This window comes from Xiphophorus maculatus, chromosome 5 (assembly GCF_002775205.1).
Source record: "Xiphophorus maculatus strain JP 163 A chromosome 5, X_maculatus-5.0-male, whole genome shotgun sequence".
Taxonomy (NCBI): Eukaryota; Metazoa; Chordata; class Actinopteri; order Cyprinodontiformes; family Poeciliidae; genus Xiphophorus; species Xiphophorus maculatus.
Window position 1 is genome coordinate 28586322 of NC_036447.1, and position 24428 is coordinate 28610749.

At 39.0% G+C, this 24428-nt stretch overlaps 1 protein-coding gene across 1 annotated transcript in view; it reads left to right on the forward strand.

Moving 5' to 3' along the window:
• LOC102234045 (protein ELFN1-like) overlaps positions 1 to 24428 on the forward strand; it is a 119060-nt gene that overhangs the window by 32562 nt on the left and 62070 nt on the right. Inside the window, exon 2 of the mRNA XM_023334328.1 lies at positions 14350 to 14441. The gene's annotated coding sequence lies outside the window, so the exon portion shown is untranslated. The remainder of the gene's footprint in view (positions 1 to 14349; positions 14442 to 24428) is intronic.

Consider the following 24428-nt stretch of genomic DNA (forward strand, 5'->3'; position numbering starts at 1 on the left):
CCTAGAAAACATCCGGTTAAACAGAAGTTGTTGTTTTCAGACTGTATTTACTTTGAGAATAGCACTGACTGGGACCTGACTTTTAGCCAGGTAAATTAATATTCTTGGAATTGTTTTGAGGGAAGGTTTTGTAAAGTCATGATCTGTAATGTTTTCTGTAAATATTCTTCCTGTAGCAGACAGACATCGTATTCTAGTGAATTTCTTGGAAAAATCCCACAAACATCACATCTGATTCACATATTAAAAATGAAAAAATAAATAAACATACCCATTGACTAATAAAATAAGAGCTTGGATAGCTTTATACTTTTTCTTCTCTCTGACAAATGAGGTAAAGTTAAAGACCAAGGTCTAATTTGTTTTTAAAAAGCAGACGGTGGTTCACGTTCACATTTGTAGCAATTTGTGAAAGCCGCATGAAGCATTAAATATTTTTAGTTAGCTCTTTATAATCAGACATATTCTTGCTTCAGAATTCCCTAAAGCTATTGACTACATGTACAGTATGTTTTCTCTGTTGAGCCAGTGACTGAATTTCAGTCTAATTGTAAACAGAGCAGCAGAAGCTGCTCCGCTTGCTTACATTTGGACTTTTTCCATTGAACTTTTGGTGTGTGTGCTTTCCATTAGCCCTTTTATTCTCACCAAGAACTCTGTAAGCTGGCATTGTTAGGCAGTAAAATATTAGCTTCTTTTTTTAAAAATTCAAATAAATGCATCTCCCCATGCTCAAGCGCCGTTCGCGTAACAGCCCATTATCTCATGCCGGATTAAAAGTCGAGCAGAAGCAGCCGCTGTTTGTTTGGACATGTTTTCTGCTCAGATCAAATGCTCTATGCCTGGAGAGTCTTGGAAATGAAATTTGCATTAATATCCGAGTGTATGGCTGAACCATGGGTGCTCTGGTGAATAATGATGTTAACCGGATCCAATAAATCACTCAGCCATTCTGATTACTTAAGGGACTTGAGACTCGAACTATAAATAAACACAGACTCAGACTCCTTTTTAGGGAAAACTGTTTTACTACAACAAAACCTTTCATTCAGATAAAATGATTCTGCCAATCAGTGAATTTGTTGGTTTTTTGCCCCTCATTCAGGCTGAAGTTGTTTAGCTTTTAATTTATTTCATTCCGTCTGCAACTGAATGTGTTCAACAGCTTTCATGGTTTATATTTTTAACAGACAGTACTGTTCAAAGGCAACAACACCTTAAGGGCTCTGCACGGCGAAATTAGTTCTCATTGTTGCAGCTGCGTGACAAAAATCGCGTCATTTTGTTCTCATCCTCAAGTCGTCCGCCCCTTCTTGTCACAACGCGTCCTTGAAATAGAAATAACTGTTATCATTCGCTTAGAAAATAACTGGGATATGAAGTTTGAACTCCATGAGCTCCTTTCAATACCATTTAAAAAGTCACATAAATTAAGAATAATAAAATAATAATAATTTTTTTAAAAAAAACCACTTTTGTCACATGCATTAAAAACTACACAAAAAAGCTTAAATCACGCCGACTTTAAAAAGCCTGGTAGCCTGGGGGGGAAAGTGTTTTTCAGTCTGCTAGTCCTCGCTTTTACACTTCTGTAACATCTGCCAGGAGGGCGAAGTGAGAACACGGAGTGCTGTGGCTGAGTTTGGTCTCTGATTATGTTTTTAACTCTTTTTCTCTCTCTCTCTCTCTCTCTCTCTACTCATAACTGCAGTTGAAGAAATGTTCCCCGATTTCAAAACTTTGGCTGAACCGGTGCTTCGGATTCCAGTGTCCAGTGTGCAAAAAAAAAAAATCCTCCTCCAGCTCAACATCAAAGCCAAAACATTTCAGTAAATACAAGGAGGTGTGCGATTCAGGTCCAGGCAGACTGGATAGTCTAAGCCACAGCAGATGAATAGCTCGTGATTTAAGTGCAGTGCTTTAAGTTCGTTGTTGAGAAGTAGTCGCCATGGCCTCAGCCTGTGGTTTTTGTTACCATGGAGAAAAAAATTGCGTGTATTTATCTGTTTAATGTGTGATGGCACACTGTGGATTCTCTGTTCAGATGGGGAAAATTAAATTAACCAAACGAAAATCAAATGAATATGTCACTGTTATTATTCCACCGCTGTCTTGTCTTTAAGCAGCCTGTAACAAGTTGTTCCCATTTCTGCAGGAGAATCTACAAACAAAATTACAAAAACACGACACAGACAACTGACATCTTACCTTAAACAAGGCCACTTCAAGGCTGGAAAGTTGGCATACTTTAGAGGATTAACTGAAGGATGGTTTGCATCACACTAGCATGGGAAGATGTTGTTTAGGACAGGTCCGGCAGTAATATTAGTCAATATTACAGCAGCCATTGGAAAACGAGTGTGTATTCTGTTATTTTTAGATTGTGTTTCCAAAAAGATGGAGAGGAAGTGAAGAAAATGGGAAACTGGAGGAAAGGCTCACGAGTGGAAATATTAGAAAAAAAAACTAAAGGAGCCCCAGAATGACACAGTGCAGCGTGAAAAACAACCACACCAGCTGAAAATCTAACAAATGTTGCAGCTTTGATACTCGCTTGTGTGAGCCTGATCTTCTAAGGGTTCACATGTACAAAAGTGCATAACTGATCTACAAACGACACGCAAACAGGATTGCATCGGCAAATGAGGAAGGAGAACAGCAGGCGCAACAAAGTTGGCGCCATGAATATGCGAAACATATACAGCTCCGGAAAAACTGAAGAGACCACTGCAAAATGGCCGGGTTCTCCGATTTTACTCTTTATAGGTAAATGTTTGAGTATAATGAACTTTGCTCTTTCATTCTATGAACTACTGACAACACGTCTCAGAAATTCCAAGCACAAAATGGAGTATCTATTTGCAGAAAATGAGAAATGGTCAGAATAATGTGAAGGATGCCGTGTTTTCAGACCTCAAATAATGCAAAGAAAACAAGTTTGTATTCATTTAGAAACAACGATACTGATGCTTTAACTCGGGAAGAGTTCGGTGCGGTGGCCTCTCCATGTTCTCCAGAGCTGCATTTGACCATCAGAAAGCGCAAAGTACTGGGAAGAGCGTATGCTAATGCAATGCCTCAACACGATGCAATGCAATTCACTAAATCTCTGTATTGGCATTGAATCCTGATGCGGTGCTGTTGTCTGTCAGTTGCTATGGCAACATGGATGTGTGCAGCGTAGCCGACACAGAGAGCGCCGGGGGGAACAGAAAACAGAGTGGATTTGTGTTGTTCTTCAACGATTTGTCTGCAATAGCTTCCCTGGACTAAATCAATAGTACCTTCAGCTTTCATTTTGCTAGCAGAATTGTTTTACCGCGGCAAACAAAAGAATCGTCTTTTTGCTCTCCAGAGTTGTGCCCGGTGTGAAAATTCTGGATGTTAACAATGACATGCAACGTGTCTGTTTATCAAACTTTAATAAAAAAAAGGATCAGTGTCACTATTGGTGATACCGGCCTCGTGTTCACTTTGTGTCGGATCATAAGCCGAATATGCATTATCACACAACTAGTCCACTCACTGTACATGCATTTTAATTATGTTTTTTTTTTTTTTATGCAGTTTAGCGCTCCTTATTTGGAGTCTTCGTAGACCGGGCCCCCAGTTTTGTCTCAATTGGTTGTGGAATCAAAGCGATCAACAGTCGGGCAAAACGTCTGACGAAACGAAATGAGGCCACTGCTCTGTCACTGCAGGGCAGAGAGAAGAGACCCCCAGAGAGATAAACAGTTTGCCACATCATCGCTAATTATCTGCAACCCTGATGTGCAGATCATAAATACCTGCTTTAATTACCATCTAAGAATATTTCTCTTATCAGCCTCGCTGCAGTGCCACGACGTTGGAGCGCGGAGGAGCTCTCCAAACGTAGTCACAAGTCTGGACGGGTAATCTGGAATCGCAATCTTTAAAAATAAATCGATAAATAAATACATTTACTCGCATTCTGCGCCCGGGGCCTGCGGAGCAAAATCGGAGAACGTTCAGCTCTGATAAATAAAGACAACGTCGCCCGTCTGTGTCCATATGTGTTCATGATTAATGAAGTGCAGATATCGAGAAAGAGGTGACATTGGGGTTGAGCGTAGACAGACTGGCATTGCCATAGGAACCAGCTGCACCCACGCGTTCATAGAGGGGTAGGCAGCGAGAGTCGCAGCGAGCCGGGAAGAACAAGAGAGTGGAAAAGAGAAAGAGAAAGAGAAGAGGGAGAAGATGTAAGAGTGATCAGCCTTTGATGTGACTATCAGCCTGCAGGTCTCTTAATCTCTGGCTTCAAACTATTTTTCTGCCTATGTGATAGGATGAAATGAGATTAAGGCTCTTATTAAAACCTCCCCAAATTTACATGCTCCTTGCATCTGTGACACAGGTCCTTCGGCAATGTGAAAATGGCAGCTTAGCTGGAGATATAGAACAGAGAGGGAGGGTTTAAACTTTAAAGCAACAACTGATGGCAGTCAAACCACCTCTTTGGCGGAAGAGGAAGTAATAATACCTACAGGCGGCCTTGAGCTATAAAAAAAAAGAAAAGAAGATTTCTAAAGGAGAGCAGGAATTTACAGCTGGATTTCTGGACATTTTGAGGCCCCGCATGTCGCATCTTATCGGGTCGGTCCGAGTATCTCGACAGCGATCTGTGGGCTGCTTCCTGATGCCGACGAAAAACGCTGCCGTCATTTCGCTAAGGCTTCAGCATTGACCTCCAGCTCTTTCTTTCTCTCTCGTTCCTCGCTCACTGCAAGGCCATGAAAAATTCCTTTTATCAAATTCAAGCTTTAATCAATTACTAAAGCAGGCTCCAATGCAGAACTTTGTTTTTTTTTCAATTGATTTTTACCAGCTTGCTTCCACGCAGCTGACACCACAGTGGCATTGTGGCTGCAGCGGCGCGCTCCAAGGCTACATTTCAAGTTGTTTGAAGGACAAAATGAGACTGAAAATACAATGATTTTTTTTTCAGTGCGAGACCTTTTTCTAAAATCAGTCTACAAATCAGTCAATATATAATGTGATAAAAAAAACACCTTCAATTGATTACAAACCAATTTTTAAATGTTTTTTTGTCAAAATACATAATTTATAAATTGGCTTATAGTTCTTTACTTCATTTCAAAGTCGGAAGTGCAAAAGAAGGTTTTCTGACATTGAGAATTTTTATTTGTACTCAAACTTAGAAATCTAAGATAATGTCTTAGCAATTTTGTCTGCAGTTAGCTTTACAAAGCCTGGGAGTCATACTCATCTGCACCAGTCGTTTTCCTAACGTCCAGACCTTTCAGTGCTTTATATACTCCAGACACAGAAAACACATTAGAAAACAGAAATGTATGCCAAACAGAACAGTTATGTAGAGTATAAAACGTTTCTGAAGCTGAAATGTGGCCTTTTATGTTTAGGAGTCAGAAATGAAGCATGCAGCTTGGAGACACAACTCCATATAACAAAAAGTTCAGGAAAAGACATCGATTATCTGATGGTCTTTTGTCTGAATAATTATATTTCATTGCTCTATTATATTAAATTAGTGCAGCTGATGACTATGTCATCTTTCATGTTCCACTTTCTCTCCTTTTTGCATTTTTTGTTTTGCGTCACTATTTAAATTGAATCCATCTGTCTCCACCCAATTCTCTTATTCCGCTGCTTTGTGTGCCAATTAGGGATGAGAAGTTTCAGTAATAAGATGGTAATAATAAGTGCTAACACATTCAGCAAATCTCTGTTTTTTTATTTACATAGAGACTCAGTGTAATGGTTTGGATTTATTTTAGATCCTCAATCTCCATACAAGTCACTACGGAATTTAAATTTTCACAAATAAAACCAAATACTTCAGATGGAGACATAATTTTCTTCATGTGACATGGTGACGGTCGCCGGCATTGTGGGAAAGAAAGTGAAGTGTGATAAAACGGATATGGGAGGTCGGTGGATTTGATAAAGAGGAAGTTTGATATCTTTCTGTCGCCCGTTCTGACAGCAGCATCTGTCACCCCCACCTATCACCCGGCCGGCTCGCAGCCACCTCACTCATTGTCAGCCTGACTGATGTCCTTGTGTTGTGTATATGTGTCAAGTGTGAGTCAACACCAGTGTGACTGTGCGATAAGCTGGGTGAGACAGGGGGCAGAGTGCTACCAGTAAGGTTTGTCATGAGGTCTGTTGTTGGTGAAATACAGTACATACATATTTTGCGGCAGCATTGACCAGAATGCCCCTGGTTTTTAGATGTTACTCTGTACCTTTTATTCATGTTTTTCCCTTTCCTCAAAGCTGCTGTATGTAAGGCTTTTTTTTTCATATTTGTTCAAATTAATATAATTTTGTGGGAGTATCATATAAGACAGATTGGTGAAAAACTAAAACAAAAAAAAATCTTTTGCTTTCTTCCAGTACTACCTGCAGAAATACACTGCTCAGTCAGAAACAACCAATCAGAGCCAGGAGGAGGGGTTTAGCGCTGTCAATCACTCTCATCCTCACCGCCGCTTGCTTATTGTTAAGCTACAGCTGGTTTACTACAACGCAGTCTGCCACGAATGCTAAGGCTGGTTAGCATGGTCACCGATGACGGCGCATAAATTTTTTTCCTTTAAATTGATTGACAGTGCTAAGACAGTCCTCCTGGCTCTGATTGGTCGTTTTAGACAGGGAGCGGTGCACTTTAACACTGGAAGGAGGTGCAGGAGCTCAATTTTTTTTTCACATTTTATCGGTTTCATCGGTTTAGTAGAGTTGGATTGTTTTTGTTTCTCTTTCACAATTTTCTCAGTATATATAATATACTGTCACGAAATTGTGACAGTTTTAATAAATATGGAAAAATTATATTTTTGTAAGAGTTACCTACTGTAGCTTTAAATCTGATCTTTTTCTTCCCCTGATTTGATAATTTTTCCTCTTTTTCATTTCCAACCTGCTTGAACTGAATCAAAAATGGATGTCACACTTTTCCCACAAACCTCTCAGCTACAGCTGAGTCTGACAGTGGCTTTTTGAAATCTCCTTTAAGGCTCAGAGAAAAAAAAAATAGTAGGGAAAAGATTTAGGTCACTCAGCTGCTACTGAAGATTTTCATATTATGTTTGTTTAATAAAAAAATCCCTCGTGTTGTGCCCAGGTGACCCAACTCATTTCCTCAGATCCCGTTGGTAGAAATTTTCTTTTAGGATGATAACAGGAGATTCACCCCTGTGTGTATTAACATTATGCATATTCATGTTTGTTTTTGACAAATTACTTGAGACTAAACACTGTGGACTGAGCATCATATTTATGAAAGTAGCTTAGACCTTTAGAAGATCAGGCCCAGAGTTATTTATCCTGACAGTGCTGCAAAGTTCATCATCATGTTGTTTCCATATGCTTGGCTCTCAATTCTTTGTATATTATATGATCGGCACCAAATTTTAAAAAGATTGATCTCAAACCACTGCCAGAAAGGAATCCAATCAAATGATTTTTCGTGGGTGTAGCCTAATTTCTCCAGAGTGTCTCCTAAAAACGGTTTTAAAAAAAATCAACCCCAAGACATGCCTTGACCTACATTTAGAACACATATGTAATTTCCCAGGTTCTACAAATATGTCTCTTGAAACCACGGTCCATACCTCACAGGAAGTCCACCATGTTGGATCAAAGCCGCCATTTTGTCTCCGTTAAACACATACGTGTGCAAAGTCCTCCTACAGTTTTTGACCTACAGACTTGAAAAATCACTCAGTATGGTCTCACGGCACTGGAGATCAAAAGTTATCAAACGCATTTTGCTTTTTATAACGTTGCTTTTGATTTTGATGGTTACCACGGGAGATTAAAGGACTTCTCAAATCATGCATGATGGAATGAAGGCAACACTCCAGGTATGATTTTGATGAGGGGAAAACATTATAACATGGATGCAAAGCTCAAAAAGTTTAATTTACATGATACTGCCATTAAAAACCTGCTGCTGGACTCATACGATACAATTTGGTTCGTTCGCGAAATGCGCCACCTTGTGGTTAACTGCTGGTGTGCTGTGCAGGCCAGTGGATGCTGCTTGCAGCTTTAATAGTATCCTTATTTCTAACTCACTTCAGTGTAGTGTGGGCAGCCACAGTAAGGTCTAAATCATCTTGCAGTCAGCTTTACTACTGTGGAAGAGAAGAATTATTACAGCCGTCTCTCTGCTTGTTCCAGTATTGGCACCCTAGAGTGATGTTGGGCCAAATGACTTTACATATTTAATGTATTGCCGCAGGCTGAAAGGCAACAGGCATCCACTCCTCATGTTGTGCACCACTTGTCCCTTATGCCTTGCATCAGCGTACCTAAATGATGCTGCTGGGGGAGTTCTCAGCGAGGCTGCGAGCTTGTCCATATGCCGTTCTTAAAAGTACTATGTGGCTGAAGGTTTGAGCAGCAGATGTGCATGTTGTCTGACTGAGTGAAAGCAAAGTGTTTTTCTTCTCATGTGTCATAACTGAGCTGTAAGGCATGCGCCGCTCATACTGCTTTGTGAGCGTCCACAGAAATAAAATATGCCTATGAGAATTTGTCTCCACGACTCGATCCAATCAGATGGTGTTTTGGTTCCTTTTGTTTCTAAGCACATGTCAGACTTGGGAGTGCAACACCCAACCTAAATATGAAATGCATTATGAAGAGCATCATTGCAAGAGCTGTTCATTATTGCTTTTTTTCCCCTCCATTTGAAAAAAAAAAGTCACAAATGAAGGAGTCTGTAAAGTTGTGCAACTCAATGCCATTATAATTATTAATATTAATATAAGTGTCACAAATCTCTACAGCGGGACGTCTTGAGTTGTGGAGCTGCAGGAGGAGCGCTGAGCTCTGACCCCAAACGCAGGGCCGTAACGCAGAACCTGGAGGCTGGGGCAGGGAGAGGTGGGGGATCTAAAATCCTGTTTAAAGTTTTCCAGACAATAGTGGGCCACACAAAAACAAACACAGATTACTAAAGTTATTTTTGTACTGTTGTAACCATTAAACAATCTCCCCTTCTTATAAATGGAGCCACATTGTTGATGTTACCATTATAAAATAACTTGCAATTAAGTATTGGCAAAGGCTAATGTAATTTTCACAGGTGGCAGAGCGTTGTTGTTAGCAAGTGCTGAAAGTAACTAAAAATGTTACTTTTAATGTAACTTAGTTACTTTCCAAATCAAGTAACCAGTAGTCTAACTAAGTTACTTTTTCAAGGAGTAATCAATAGTCCGATTAAAGTTACTTTTTCAAAGTAACTATGCCATCACTGGATACACAATATCAAATTATTAAAAATTATAAAAAATGGGATTATTTACTTCAACAACAGTTTTAAAACTATCTGTAATCAGCTCTAGAATATTCCACTCCAAGTGTGTCTGGATATTAAGTTGTTTTCATGCTGTTGAATTTGTAGTTGATCCAAATGCTAATATGCATTAAAAATAGTCAATATTGCTTCTCCAAAAAAGGAATAAAAGGTTTCCTGAATCTGACATTGTGCTTTAAAGTGTAATTAATTTGAGTACAGAACAATCCATTTCGCATTTGATCGTTCTATTTTTTTTTTCGCAGTCTGAAACAGAGATGTCTAAAATTATTACCTGCCATGTTGAAAGTTCAGTGTAAAATAGGCAAATGTTAAAAGTCACCACAATATACTTCCCTAAAAATAAACGAATTACCCGCCGGGTCAGATTTTTTGTGAAGAAAATCTATCCAAAAAGTGATCTGGCTTTAAGATTACATGTTTTTGGACACATTCAGACATTAACCAGCCGTCATCTGTTGTGTTGGAGCTGAAAAAACACACAAAAAAAACAGGCTGAACACAAACCAACCAGCAATGACATTTCCTCTGCAATACAACTCGGAAAGCAATTTTCCATGGGACAAAACTCCTTTGAAACACATTTTGCGTTAAAACCTTCCAAGTATATCACCTCTTCACTAATGTACTATCCTCCCTGACTTTATTGTTTTGCCTAGAGTCTGATTGAATTTCCAGCCTTTGTCTGGAATTTGAGGAGCAGCTGAGCATCACTAACAGCCTAGAGCAAACCATTATCGCTGCAGTTCAGCAAGAATAAAAACAAAACTCACCCACAGCTGCACGCACATGGGAACCGACAGCAAACACGGAAATAAAGCCCCGGTAGAGGTGTTTTTGTTTGGTTTGCCGTCATGATTTAACAGTAATGTTCAACCTAACGGGAGCAGTAAATTGTTGTATTACCCACAAACAAGCCATTAAAAAAAAAAAAAAAAAAGAACACATTAGAAAGTTTCAATTTGCATAATAGCACTGTATTTTGACTTTAAAATAACATGCTGTTAAAAGCTCGTTATCAAATGAGTCCAACCCTGAGGCGACCTCTTTACTTCTGTATAAAACAAAACATGCCATTTTACTTGAAAAAATCCTTTTAAGATTTAGTATGTTGGCCTTGGTATGTAAATTATTTTCCTGATGGCAACGAGAGAAATAGAATAAGTCACTAAGCCGCTCTCTACATCCACGGTGTATGCTTAGTATGATCTCTGAAGAGCAAATCAAGATGGACTACAGCGGCGGAACACTGGGTGCAACTCGTGACACCTAGCAGCAGAAAACTGAGGATCCACTTTTCAGAGGATTGAAAAACAGAAAGGAAAAATATAGGTTTGTCTGATAATTGTTGATTTGAGTAATGACATTTAACAGTAGAGTCAGACTTTAAAGGGGCAGTATTATGTGTTTTCCAGGCACATAGTGCTGTTTTGCAACACGATCCAGTAACTTTGTAACAGTCAGTTGTTATAATAATTGCCATGTACCAAATATGACTTAAAAGAAATTTTACTTTGGAATTTAATGCCGTGAAATTGGGCCTCGGTCTCTTTAAGAAACTCCTGCTTTTTATGAATCTCGGCCTTCAGGAATTCATCACAACATGGCTCCTCAATTAACCCTTTAGCAAAGTTTCTACCAGCGTTCCACTGAGAAGCAGCTCCTATAATGAGCTCAGCATACACACAGGTCCACCAGGTGTTTGCTAATTGCAGCTGGCTAGTCTGAAGGAGCTGAGTGTGAGGGAGTGACGGGGTTGGGGTTGTGATCCTTTGTGCAGCATCAGCCATTTTACAGTTCTCAATTATTTAGCTATACATACAGGAGTCAAAAGCACAAAAAAGCATTTTCTTCTCTCTACATATTCTGGAAGAATGTCCAGGAACTACGGAAAATAAGACAGTTTTAAACTCTTGTCTTATATTTTTATTCTTTCTTGGGCAGAATCTGTTGTGAACAACTGTGATCTCAGAGTTTGGCTGGTGGCACAGAGCTGTCATACCTAAATGTGATCAGCCACCCCTAAAAATATACAGCTCACCTTTTGCCGTTCGAGTTCAGACTGTATTTGGAAATGTACGGTTCAGTGTCTTCAGGTTCTTTCTATATCTCAGTGGCTCTTGTTTGTTCCACCAGTTTTCGAATAGTTTCAGCTATTTGTCATAAACCATAAGTGAAGACTGTGGCTGTGTACTTTATTCTACAATAAAAGAAAAGGTTCACTAAAGGCGTAAAAATTTAATAGATCTTGCTGGAACATTAGTCAGGTGACAGAAGGCCGACTTTGTAACAGTCTTTATGTGGCTCTAAAGGTTCAGATCACTACACCCAGATTTAAGGCCTGATCTCTGCAATAACTGAATCTGTGTTGATTCTAGATTGTTCCTCTTTAGATCCAAAGATAATTTCAGTTTTGTTTCTGTTCGTTGGACTGGAGCACAAGTGCAGATAAGACTGAGTAACACTCACCCATCTGTCACCAAAAACAAACCACATAAAAGTCCAGAATGTCTGTTATCGTGTTATTGTTTTCTCGGGTTTCTTTCTCTTTTTAAGTCCAACATGTTTTGCTTGAAGATTTTTTTTAAGAACTCTTAAGAAAAGTATACATACAAATGCAACATTTGGAGAGAAAAATCTGCTCCAAAAAACAAGATAAAACCCAAGTAGCTCTCTTATTCCTTACCTAATTGACCTTGAAACAATATATAAAAAAAAGGTGAACCATCTAACTTATCTTTTAATTTTGTCGGATGCTTTATTTGGCTTGAGGGAACACATTATGCACATTTTTAATCTGAATAGCAGGAACCTTGGAACACAACTGCACTACATCTGTCCAGAGTCCTGCCTGTGCTCATCTACATCCCAAAATATTCAGGTCCCATGGAAACGAGGCCTGCTGCAGATTCACCATGCTCATCAAGCGTGCCCATGAGTGTGCTTCTATTTTAGCATTTGGATATTTTGCAGGGTTTCCATTGTCATGTGTAGCATTTTAGAAAGACTTTATGTAAGAAAATGAGATTATTTTATGAAAAGAAGTTTCACCTGCTCATTCAAAATGCAAAAGTTTTAATTCCCTCCAAGTTTTTCTCATTGTAGTCGGTCACCATGAGAAAAAGGCGCTGAATTCATATACACACTCACGAGAAACTTCAAATTTATATTCATGAATAGAACATTTTTAATCATGTCTCATTTCCCTTCCACTTCACAACCATGTGCTACTACAGTGGAGTCAGATAGAGAAGTTTGAACCGCTGAATGTGGTTAAAGCTGCAGTAATAAACTTTTATTTAAAAAAAATGTAAATAGTTTTTGAAACAGTCATCAAGTAATGACAGTGTGGTATTAGACAGATAATCTGTGAAAAATAAATCAAATTCTTCTGCCCTCTCCTATTGCTGACTACAAACAACCAATCACAGCCAGGAGGAGAGTCTTGGCGCCTCCTCCTGGCTGTGATTGGTTTGGTGGTGCATTTCATCAGACGGCTATAGAAGCACGCTGAGGAGGTGGAGAAACTCTATCATGTTATACTGTCACGACATGATGACAGTTTTAACAAGTACATATATATAAAAAAGCTTTTTTTTTTACCCCTCCAGGGGGTCTTTTTGTGGGCTCTAGTGTCCCTTATATGGAAGTAGGCTGACAGGAAAGGTGAAAGAGAGGAGGGAAGACATGCGGCAAATGTCGCCGAATCCGGGAGTCGAACCCGCGCCGGCCGCGTCGAGGACTCAAGGCCTCCAAATATGGGTCGCGCTAACCACTACGCCACCACGGCACGCCCCTAAAAAAAGCATTTTTTAAAAGAAAAGTTACATACTGCAGCTTTAAACAGTGTGAACGCTTTTGTACGACGCTATATATTCTCACTTTCACACTCAAGACAATTTGTTGCCCCAGTTTCACCTCTTATGTGATGCCGATCATCTCTGATCTCCAGCTTCTGATTTGAGTGTGTTACCACACACACACACACACACACACACACACACACACACACACACACACACACACACACACACGCCTACACACACCGCAGCGTGACAAGGAGCAACAAAACTGCAATCAAATCCTTATTTTAGGTTGAAACAGATCTCGCTTCTTCCTTCTCCTCTCACCTCTCCTTTCTCCCTGCTCCACCTCAGGCTCCTTTTTTTCGCCTTCTTTGCCAACACAACTCATCCATTTTGAGCAAAAGGCCGACCAAAATGCCCTTACGGTTTATTTCTGCGGCTAAAAGAAAGAGAAAGAACAGAATGGTTTCTGGTGAAAGGACGGTTCTGTGCGAATCCTCATGGTTTGATTGAAGTGAGCCCTCATTCTTTTGAGCTTATGGTCTCTATAGTGATGAGGAGGCAGCTGGGTATGAATAGGAGAAGGTGAACAGACTGTCCAGATGACAAAAGAAGCAATAATTGTGACCCGAAGTCGAAGCGTGTTGGTCTTTCTCAGCTCAGCAGAGGTAAATAAGTTCTTGTAGAACAGAAACGTCCTTCTAGTTAAAAGAAAAAGAAAACGTGACAATATTTTCTTCTTACTTTTATAGATAAGAGAATATTTGACACCTCTAACAACTATTATGTTTTGCTTTGGTTTTTAATAATGTTATTTGTTTTTTTCTTAAACCTACACTGAGAAAAGAACGTAGCTATATTGCGTTAACTGATCACAAGTAATCAATTAAACTTGTCCAAGTAAATTTATTCAGATACGTTTAACAAACGTAAATGAAGTAAGTCTGACAAACTGAATTTGATTACACGTAACAAATTAATTCTCTTTTTTAAGTTAAGAGCTCAATTCTTCTCCCCCAACATAATGTAAAACCAAAAGATTTGTCTTCAAATGATGAATTTTATTAATTTTACATGCATGTGAAATGCCAACACACAGGCCAGTGTTTGATACAAAATTTAGTCCCGATAACAGGGATTCGCTCGTTATTTTTATAGTTAATCATAATCCAGTTTAAATTAAGTGAATAATTTGTGTTATTTTTTTTCCAGACACATTCCACAGTGGACCAATCCTCAGTCCTGCTGTAAACTCCACTTCCTCATCAACACCATTATTCTAGCGGAACAAAGCAAGAAGCAAAGTAAGTTGATGGATTTTTTTTTTTTAAATCACTTTTTTGATTGTGAAAGTTAAACTTTCATCAGCTGCTGCACATCAGATAACAAAAATTCTCCATTTTCATTCTGAATAAGGAGCGAATGTGTTGGAACATCTGTTTCTCTGCTGTCTGTTATTTCTCCTCCTGTGCTTGTTTTGCGGTCGTTTGTAGCAGCCATGTTTTAATTGGATAAATAATGAAATAATAACCACCAGCAGGAAGTGGCTGAGTTGCTATGATTTGATTCGGAGCCATAAACCTCCGTATTTTGGAAAAGTCAACCGACTCAAACAGGGATCAGAGCTTCCAAGAGTGGCAACAGGATTTTTAAATGAAGTCTTCAGACAATAATGTACGATTAAATAAAATGAAGCATAATATTTTAAAATTGAGTCCATAATCTACTGAATGAAATAAATATTAGTTAAGTACATGTGAAGACGTTGCTGCGTCATTTTCTGTACCATGTGGACAGTGATTGTCAATTTGAAAATACCTATGGACCACAAATGGCATTTTTTTAAATTAGAAATTTAAAACCAGGGGTATTTTATATTTTCTGTATTTATTGAATGTATATTTATTAATCTGTTAAAACTAAAACCGGTATTTTAATTAAATATATGTTACAAAATGTACACGTTCTACACTTTTTTGATCAACTGTACTTTATTTTCTAAAAATTTTAAAATATATATATTTTTGGATTATGGGTGAGTCTTTAAAGATACTTTCTATATTCAGCCATGTTTAATAAATGAGCGCACCCAAGTCTGGTATTGAGTAAAATTTACTTTTTTTTATTGTGATCCTGTTTAATATTACATTATCAAAATGAAATCAAAACATCTCAGTAATAAGAGACGAATACTTTGGACTGAGCCGAGCTTTTGCCTTTTCTGAATTTTCTGTGTCCCTTTTAAAAGTGACAATTATCTCCTTTTACAGGATTTTATGATAACTTTAATTGGAGAGAGATGGTATTTCTGGGCAAATAATCCTCAAGTGGACAATCTCCAGAGAGAAACAAAATCTGCTGTTCAGGAGGCAGAGGACTGAACCAAGCTGTCCTTGTAAAAAAAAAAACGGTAAAATGCCAAACATCTCGTTGAAAGTGGCTTGCCAAGAAAGATTTGAAAACAGTTAGAGGTGAAAAGACATCGAATCAGGTTCCTTTGAGGAAAAGAGAGATGTCAGGAATCTTGTGAGAAGGGAGGGGAACCAAAATATAAAGCAGTGAGAAGAATCAGAAAAAAATACTTAATTAAACTCTGTTTCTGTTTTATACACACACACACACACCAGGGCTATAGACAGCAACGAGTCTGGTTGGGAAAGCTACTTGATTTCTCAGTAGTGCATCTAAACACTGAACATCTCCCTGTGGTTCATCGACGGACACACATCAGGCCAGTATTGTGGTCTAAACCAATCAGAAATAGTGACTGGCCGTGGTCCAGTTGTCAGTGTGCATGTCTACATTGTGTGCTGTAGTGAGACAGAGAGAGATGAGCAGCAGTAGCTGTTTCCATCGACCACGCAATCGCACAAATCGGACGAAAACAAATTTGCTTAATGGAAACACGCCAATTTAGAAAAAAAACTAATTTTTGATCAATTTTTGTGCTAGAATGAGGTGATCTTCAGGCTGTCTCGCAACTGCAATGGAAACATTGTTTTTGCATCACACAAGTCACAAATCAACATGACTTGTGATGCTGCTACTCCTGACGAAGAAGACGATAGGAAGTTGCTGGAGGATGTCCGATTTAACGACTTATTACGTGAACGAACTTATTCACATGCAATTTTAATTGTGTCTCTTATTTAAATACTGCAACTGCGAAATTGTGTTTTTCCGACATTAGCAGTACATGAACAAAGTTTTGCTCACATTTGGAGTGGAAACACAGCTAATGATGGGAATAACATCATTAAAATAAACAGCATTGCTACCGCCGTTACTTCTTTAACAACGATTAATCTAACAAATTCCTTTCTCTGTTGCAACAATGACTTTTGTGCTGGTGCACCTAAGGAAAGCAGCTAGGCACCGTGTAAGAAGTTACTCCAGCATCCTGCATGACTTTTTTGTCTTTTTTGTACAGCACAGTACAAACTTCATAACCAGCACTAAGACTGACTCAGATCAATTAAATCCAAAATAAAGAGGTGTCTCCCATTCTCAGTTTCTGTTGCCAGGTTTAAGTGCAGTGGTGACCTTATGACCTCCACTCCGCCATGCAAGCGCTTAAACACAATTCAAACAAAGCAACACCTTTCAAGGACTTGCATAATTAAGTCATAAGCAGTCACTGGACCATAAGATGGGTGCAAATGCAAGACTGGTGTGGAAAAACAGAAGGCCCTGGATGTTTGCACTGTTGGAGCAATAAGGGGGGCTCTGTCACTGACATGAATGGAAAGTGACTGATTGTGTGGTGAGTTGAGAAAAGGACGAGGATTAAAGGCCAACACATGTTGGCTGTCATTAGCTTCTAATCGTTTTAGCTTAAAGATGAACTTTCTGAAAGTGAGGTCATGCTTTACTCTGTCGATGTTTTTACTATACTTGTGAATCTGATGATACAGCATTGGTTCATTTTCTAAGTCAGGTCAGTGGTTACACGGTTAGCAAAAGTGCAGTTCCTAATACTCCATTTTGTTAGCAAAATGGAATGGTGCTGATGATTTCACCCTTTATTCCTTTTGAATTTTTAACTCTTTTATGGTATTTCAGAACTCTACCCCGGGACGTTTTGTACCACAACATGTCATTACATGCATTTCCATTCACTGTAGAATTGCGCAAATTTGAGTTACGATAATGGCCAACATGGCAATTTTGAAAAAACTAAAAAATTTTGATAAGTTTTTGCACCATTATGAGGTGGCTCTTCATCTGTATAGAAATAGATGAATTTTACAAAACTGCAGTTGAAATTTTTTAAATTCGAATGAAATTGGTCACATAAATAATCATTGGGAGATTATAAACTATTCATGTAAGTCTAACATGTATTGTTTCCAATATACAGTTAAGTGAATATAAATATTGACTTAACTTGTCTCCTTAAGACAATAATAGAACCTGAAACTGGTCAGTTCTAAGTTGTAGTTGAGTTTCAAACTTACAGGTGAAATTTGAACCCAGTCTGACCTCAATTACAAGTCAGTCTAACTACTCACCAAAATATCAGGGTAGAGTGCTTATGACTTCAGCATGCATCAATTTTTCATTGGAGACAGAAGCCTCACCTGGACCAGTGAGATAACTGAAGAAGTTTGCTTGTATAATATATCACTGGTTTTGTTTGGAATCAAAGTATTTTTGAAATGGATTGAATTAATGGCCTATTGTCCCTTACATGACAAATGACTACTCTGAATAAAATAGTGCAACTCTAAAACACTACATTGGTGAATAGTAAAGGACGGAGGTTGCTAATTATTCTCCTAGTTGATGCAAAAAATATCACCTTAAATGTTCTACTTTTTAAATTCATAAGTAGCATACCTAAAATACAAACACTACGTTTCCCATTACTAATACTTAGCAAACGTGTCTGTATACTAAAATGTCCTTGTTACTGTGCAGCTTTGGTTTTTTTTGGTCTTATTTAATTTGCTCACTCTCTCCCTGCCTCTATATCTTCTATCTCTGCATTCCATTCTTTTATTTGCTCAGAGCAAACAGTTATTTTCTTTGTTTGAGACACGCTGCAATAAAATAAATCTTGATTTATGTATGCAATGTAACGTGTGCGGATGCAGAACAGAGGAAGTGAAATGTCCTTGTTAACCATTAAGATTGCTGGATCTTTTTCTGCTCAGCACAATAAATAATTCTGTTATTTATATTTTTTAAGTGAATCCCTTTAAATAAGTCAGTCCTGATTCCTTCATTTGTGACCTTGATTACGGTTATTCAGTTATTTTGTACTTAGTAAAAGGAAATCTTCAGAAAAAAAGTAACATTTACAATGCAAATAAGACTCTAAAGATATTTTAGAAGGTTTATGCCATTTTAGCTCATTTATGTCACATTATGTTACTTTTTATTTTAGAGTGGATGTAAGAGAATGAAACAAAAAGAATCGGTGTGGTCATTTGTGTGTGGGTCAGTTACAGGAGGTGGAATGTTCGGTGGTCATATTTACACTTCAATTGCCAAACCACAAAAAGTTGTATGTAAAATTCACTTTTTTGAGCTTTACATCATGTTATAATGTTATTCCCTCATCAAAAACATAGCTGGAGTGTTGCTTTGATTCTTCCATGTGTGTTTGAGAAACCCTTGAATCTCCCTTGGAAACCATCCAGCTGTACCAAAAACGCCTGGGTGGAACTAGCTCCGCCTTCAAGGACGAAGCTCCTCCTCAGGGCTGCAGATGCCTCACAGAGCATTCTTCCAAAGCGAGCACCAGGTGGCGCCGCACATCTGAAAACGTTGCTAAAGGGTTAATAAAGGAACAATGTTGTGACGACTTCCTGAAGGCGGAGCTTCAGAAAGAGGAGGAGTTTTTAAAGAGACAGAGGCCAAATTTCCAGGCGTTAAATTATGAAATCAACTTTCTTTTTTTATAGCAGCTGACAGTAACAGTTACTTGATTGTGCCATAAAATGGCACTTCATCCCTGGAATGTACAGACTACTGCCCCTTTAAAGTTACAGCTGGCCTTAGGTGCTGTACCCTTCAGCCACCACAGGGGAGCAGTAAGGAGACGGGTGCTGCTATTTCTAGCAAATAGATTTGCTAGAAAATAATGAAACTTTGTTGTATGTTATTTAAAACATCTAACACTGAATTCTTTAGTAACTTTAATGTTAAATCCCCACAAAAACTTCAGGATAACGCCTCATTCCTGCATATCCGGCGCATGTTTGCATTCTTGTGTACGTGTGCAATTTCGCTGTCGATAATAGAATCTTAATTGGCTGATTAGGGAGGATTAAGGTCATTGATTGGATAGAGCTCAGGGCTCACCTGCTGTTCTCCACATCTAATTGGCTGGCTACCCAACATTTCAATGAGCGGCTGGGAGCTGCGGCAGACGAGTGTTCACACATTCACACGCCGACCGCTGAAAGGAATGCACTGATACGGATAAAGAGACTAGCAGGAGATGAGGGACGGGGGTTAGGAAGAGAGAAGGCGGGATCACGGCTTTTCATCCATGCGTCTGCGTCTCTCTGGATGACAAAATAAAACAGTCTGTCAATCACGAGGCTGGGTGAAAATATGTCTGAGAGCCCAGGTTGTGTGTTTGGTAATAACAGTGACTACCGTTTGTCAGCATGCACACACTCGCACTCAGGCTGTAGGGGTGTGTGTGTGTGTGTGTGAAATATGATAACTGCAGCGACAGGATGTGTAAGATGACACCAATGATTGACATTAATTTATCCTTCCGTTTACATGAGTGGGTATGGATTTTGTGAAAGTCGGCGTCAAATCGACTGCATGATTTTAATTCAAAGAGTCGTCTGTGAATTTTTTTATTTTTTTTGGACAAGTACAGATTTAATGTGCAAAGGCACATGTCAAATGGAGCAGTATGATGTAAAATGAAAAATTTTGAGCTTTACATTATGTTATAATGCTATTGCCTCATCAATAACATGCCTGGAGTTTTGCCAAGATTCTTTCATGAATGTTTGAGAAATCCTTGAATCTCCCGTGGCAACCATTCAGCTGTGCCAAACGTCTGGAGGGACCTAGCCCTTCGAAGACAAGGCTGCTGTTCACAGAGCAGCTCTACCCTGCAACTCCCCCACTCAGCTCCTTCAGACTAGCCAGCACCAATTAGGAAACACCTGGTGGAACTGCATATATACGAGCTACTTCTCGATAAAACGCTGGTAAAAACGTTGCTAAACACTTGACAGAAAAATAACGTTGTGATGACTTCCTGGAGGCGGAGTTTCAGAAAGAGCAGGAGATTCTTAAAGAAACAAAGGCTCAGTTTCAAAAAGATTATTTCAGATGTTGTATATATTGGAAATATACAGCATTTTTATAACAACTGAAGGTAACACAGTTATTTGATTGTGCCTTTAGCCAAGTATTGTGGTTGCCTTGAGTGTGTTTTCCTCAAATGAATCACTGAAATCTATCTGATTTCAGTGATTTCCAAACCCCACAATGGGAGGGGTTTGGAATTGCCCCTCCCACAGCTGTGTGTCTGTAGTCACACAGCTACAGACTGTGCTAAGGGAAACCCGGATGATGAAGAATTATCATTAGTGCAGAAAATGCTCTCCATTGCTGTGGGAGGCCGGCACATACACATCACTTTTATGGCCATGCACACAATGTGTTTTCAAAAAAGTCGAATTAAAACAACTGATGCATTGCAGTGGAGGTATTAAGACCTCTTGAGGTTTTTCACATATTGTCTCCTTGCAACCACAGACCTCAGTGCTTTTTATTGCAATTTGTGATAGATGAAGCGGTGCATATTTTTGAACATAAAAAAAAATGGTACATAGTTTCCATTTTTTCTTCTTTTTTTTTTTTTTACAAATGCAACTCTGAAAAATGATGCATTGCAAAAATGCTAAATCTTACCAAGTATATTTTTAGCCTGTTTTCTAGGACAAATGTGTTAGTACACTTGAAATAAGACAAAACTGACTTAAAGGTAACTTTTCAGCAATATATAGGAGATTGTTTTAAATCGACTCCTTAATATTGATGAAAAAGTACTTGTCCCACCGGAGGATTATTTCACTCATAACATGGACAAAATGTTTTAATATAAGATAAATAGTATGCTGCTTTTGCACTAAAATCTAGACTAAAATGTTGACACTTCTATGTTTGTACCGTCTTGGCTTTATTACTCCTCTGAGTGTGTTGTTCTTTCAATAATCAATTGATCACGATTCATCCTATTAGTTCTTTCAGCCGTTATGAAAACAATTTCTCAACAAGTATCAATTATTGTTTCTTAAAATGGAAGAGCGACTCCTCCTCTGCTCTGCCGGCAACAAAAAAAAAGTGTTTCCAGTTTGCAGACAAACGGCTCTAAAGCCGTATGTCTGCTCTACAGAAAATTGTTCTGTGGTCTAAGGAATCCAAGCGTGAAACTCTTTCTGATAATCACGGACGGTGTGACCTTGTCGCTAAGCATGAGAAGGACAATCAAGCATCGGCGCACTGCTAAAGAGCAAGAATCCGCGCCATCTTAAAAGCACAATAAACTATGAACATTAAATGCACATTCTGAAGCCAGATATATCCTCATCCAGATGATGACTGTTCCAGGGAAGTAATTATTTTTTCTTCTTCTTCTCTCTGCATAAAAATGTTCAAACCACTTTTTTTTCTTCTTTTTTTTGTACACAGATGGAAATCAAAGTGCGCAGCTCAGAAGGATGCTTCAAGCCACAGGTCGCGTTGATGGAATGTTATTTGACCGCCGCTGCGAAGAATTAAACTTAAACTCATCCGGCGGTTTTAACAAATGGAGCTGGGAGACGTGACCCTCCCGCGCACAGAAGGAGAGCGGCGCTCAGGAGCGCGACAGACGTAACATATGTCCGTTTCGGAGAAGCGAAACCACGCAATAAAATAAAATAAAATAAAATAAATCCTTGTAAAAGCGCAAGGTAAAAAAGAAAAAGTTCAATTGATCGGCTTGGATCAGACAGATCCAACTGACCGATAAACCAGCGCAGATTTCTCTGCAGATGTGAACCAGGAGGAAATAGTGAAGCGCCGTGCGTTCAGACCCCAGCAGGTGTAGTGCTGGTCATTTAAGTGGAGTCGTTTCATTTCACAAGTTATTGGGGCCACAGTCAGTGATTTTCGTCACCACGGAGAAAAAGTTAGATGCATTTATCTGCGTTATGTGTGATGGGATCTGGAATCACGGTTCAACTATGTGAATATTAACTAAACCGCATAAAAATGCGGCTAAATAGCCTAATGTTCATAGGATTATAATTTGACGGGTAAAAATAGTACATGACCGATTTTTTAAAACGCTGTCGGTCAAAATGACGGAGAACAAAAAAAGTCTAAGGCGACCTCTGCTTCAAGCTGCCTCAGACTTTTGATGAACAGAAATGTTACCACTCTGTTTTCTAGCACTATTTGGACAGAAAGATGAAATAGTCTGCCGGCTGATAAATGTGATCTGCAGATGATTAAAACCATCACCAAGGACACACACGCACACACAAACCTTACCCTTACCCTATCCATTACATACCTAACCCTAACCCTACCCAAAACTCAATTCACACCTTAGTCCTAAATATGACCCCTGACCCTAAAACAGCGTTTCCCCTTTTGTGGGCCAGGCTTTGGTCCCCACAAGGAGCAGTGTGTCCCCACAATGTAGTATATGTCAGGAAAATGGTCCCCACAAGGTATCAGAAACAAATGCACACACACGCCCACACACACAGCGCTTGTAGACGTATTTACTTGGGTCTTTTGCTCAGCGGTTGCGTCATACTTACAGGGTGAGAGGACAAGCCTTACTCAGCACTTTAGCCACAGCCCATTAATGCACACGCACACACGAGTGCACACACACACATAAACTCACACACATTTCAGAGAGCCGCTGTCACGCTCTGCTCTGCCGGCTGGTCCAGCAGAAGGAGGTTTACACAGGCAGATGAATGTCCAGTTCAAACCCTGGAAGTTCTGTGTTCAGATTCACTGTAACAAGAAAAGTCCCTAAATCATTAAATAGCTGGAAATGGAGTACATGTGTGGAAGAATAATAACACTGGATATGAAAGAAAGTGTGTTTAAAAGTGTGAGGAGAAATACTTCTCCTCACACTCTGAAGGTCTCCATGACGTTACATAGTGAATGTGAATGAAGTCACGTTAGCCACATTTCCATTACAAATGCGCACAAATCACACCTGAGGGGAATGAAATTTCAGCATCACGCCTCACATGGTCGTTTGTGTTAATCTTTAACGGGGAATTATTATGTAAATGGACTTTACATTATGTTATAATTCCCTCATCAAAAACATAACTAGATTGTTGCCTTGATTCTTTCATGCATGTTTGAGAAATCCTTTAAACTCCCATGTTAACCATTCAGCTTTGCAAAACACCTGGGTGGACCTAACTCCGCCTCTGAGAACGAAGCTGCTCAGATCCAGTTTCCGAGCTTCTGCCTCACAGAGCAGCCCTCCATGCAGTTCCTTCAGACTAGCCAGCAGCAATTAGCAAACATCTGGTGGAACTGCAGCATCAGCTGAGCTCATTACAGGAGATCCCTCTCAGTAAAACGCTGGTCAAAATGTTGTTAAAGGGTTAATAGAGGAGCCATGTTGTGGTGACTTCCTGAAGGCGGAGTTTCAGAAAGAGCAGGAGCTTCTTAAAAAGACCCAATTTGGAAGCTTGAAATTACAAAATCAAATTTCTTTTATGTCGCATTTTGATATATATATATATATATATATATATAACATTTTTAGAACAACTGAACTTACAGTTACTTTCTTGTGCTACAAAATGGCTCTATGTGCCTGGAAAATACATAAAACTGGCCTTTTAATCATCTTTAATCAGTTATCTTCTTATGTGGTTGATTGCTTTTCTCGTTTTTGCAAGTGCACCTTTTATGAACCACAACATACTCTCATACTCTCTGACTGAAAAAAGACTTATTTTATCCTTAGCTAAGCAGGAATTACAGTGTCCTGTTTTTGGACTTGGAAAATAAAGCAGCTGTTTCTAAAAGCCTCCCAGGATCGACTCAACAAAAAGAGAGAAAGAGAAATGGCACGATTCAGATTCAAATTTCTAAGCATCGGGACTTTTTTGTCATTAATGTGATACTAATTAACAACCTAATTTCTAATTTTGTCTGGCTCATTGTAAATTTGATGAGCCTACAAAAGTCACTGATAATTGAGCAGGGAATATTTGTGTACATGTTTGCATGTGTTATGTGCATTCAGACTGAAAATAGCACAGCAATTAAAAAGC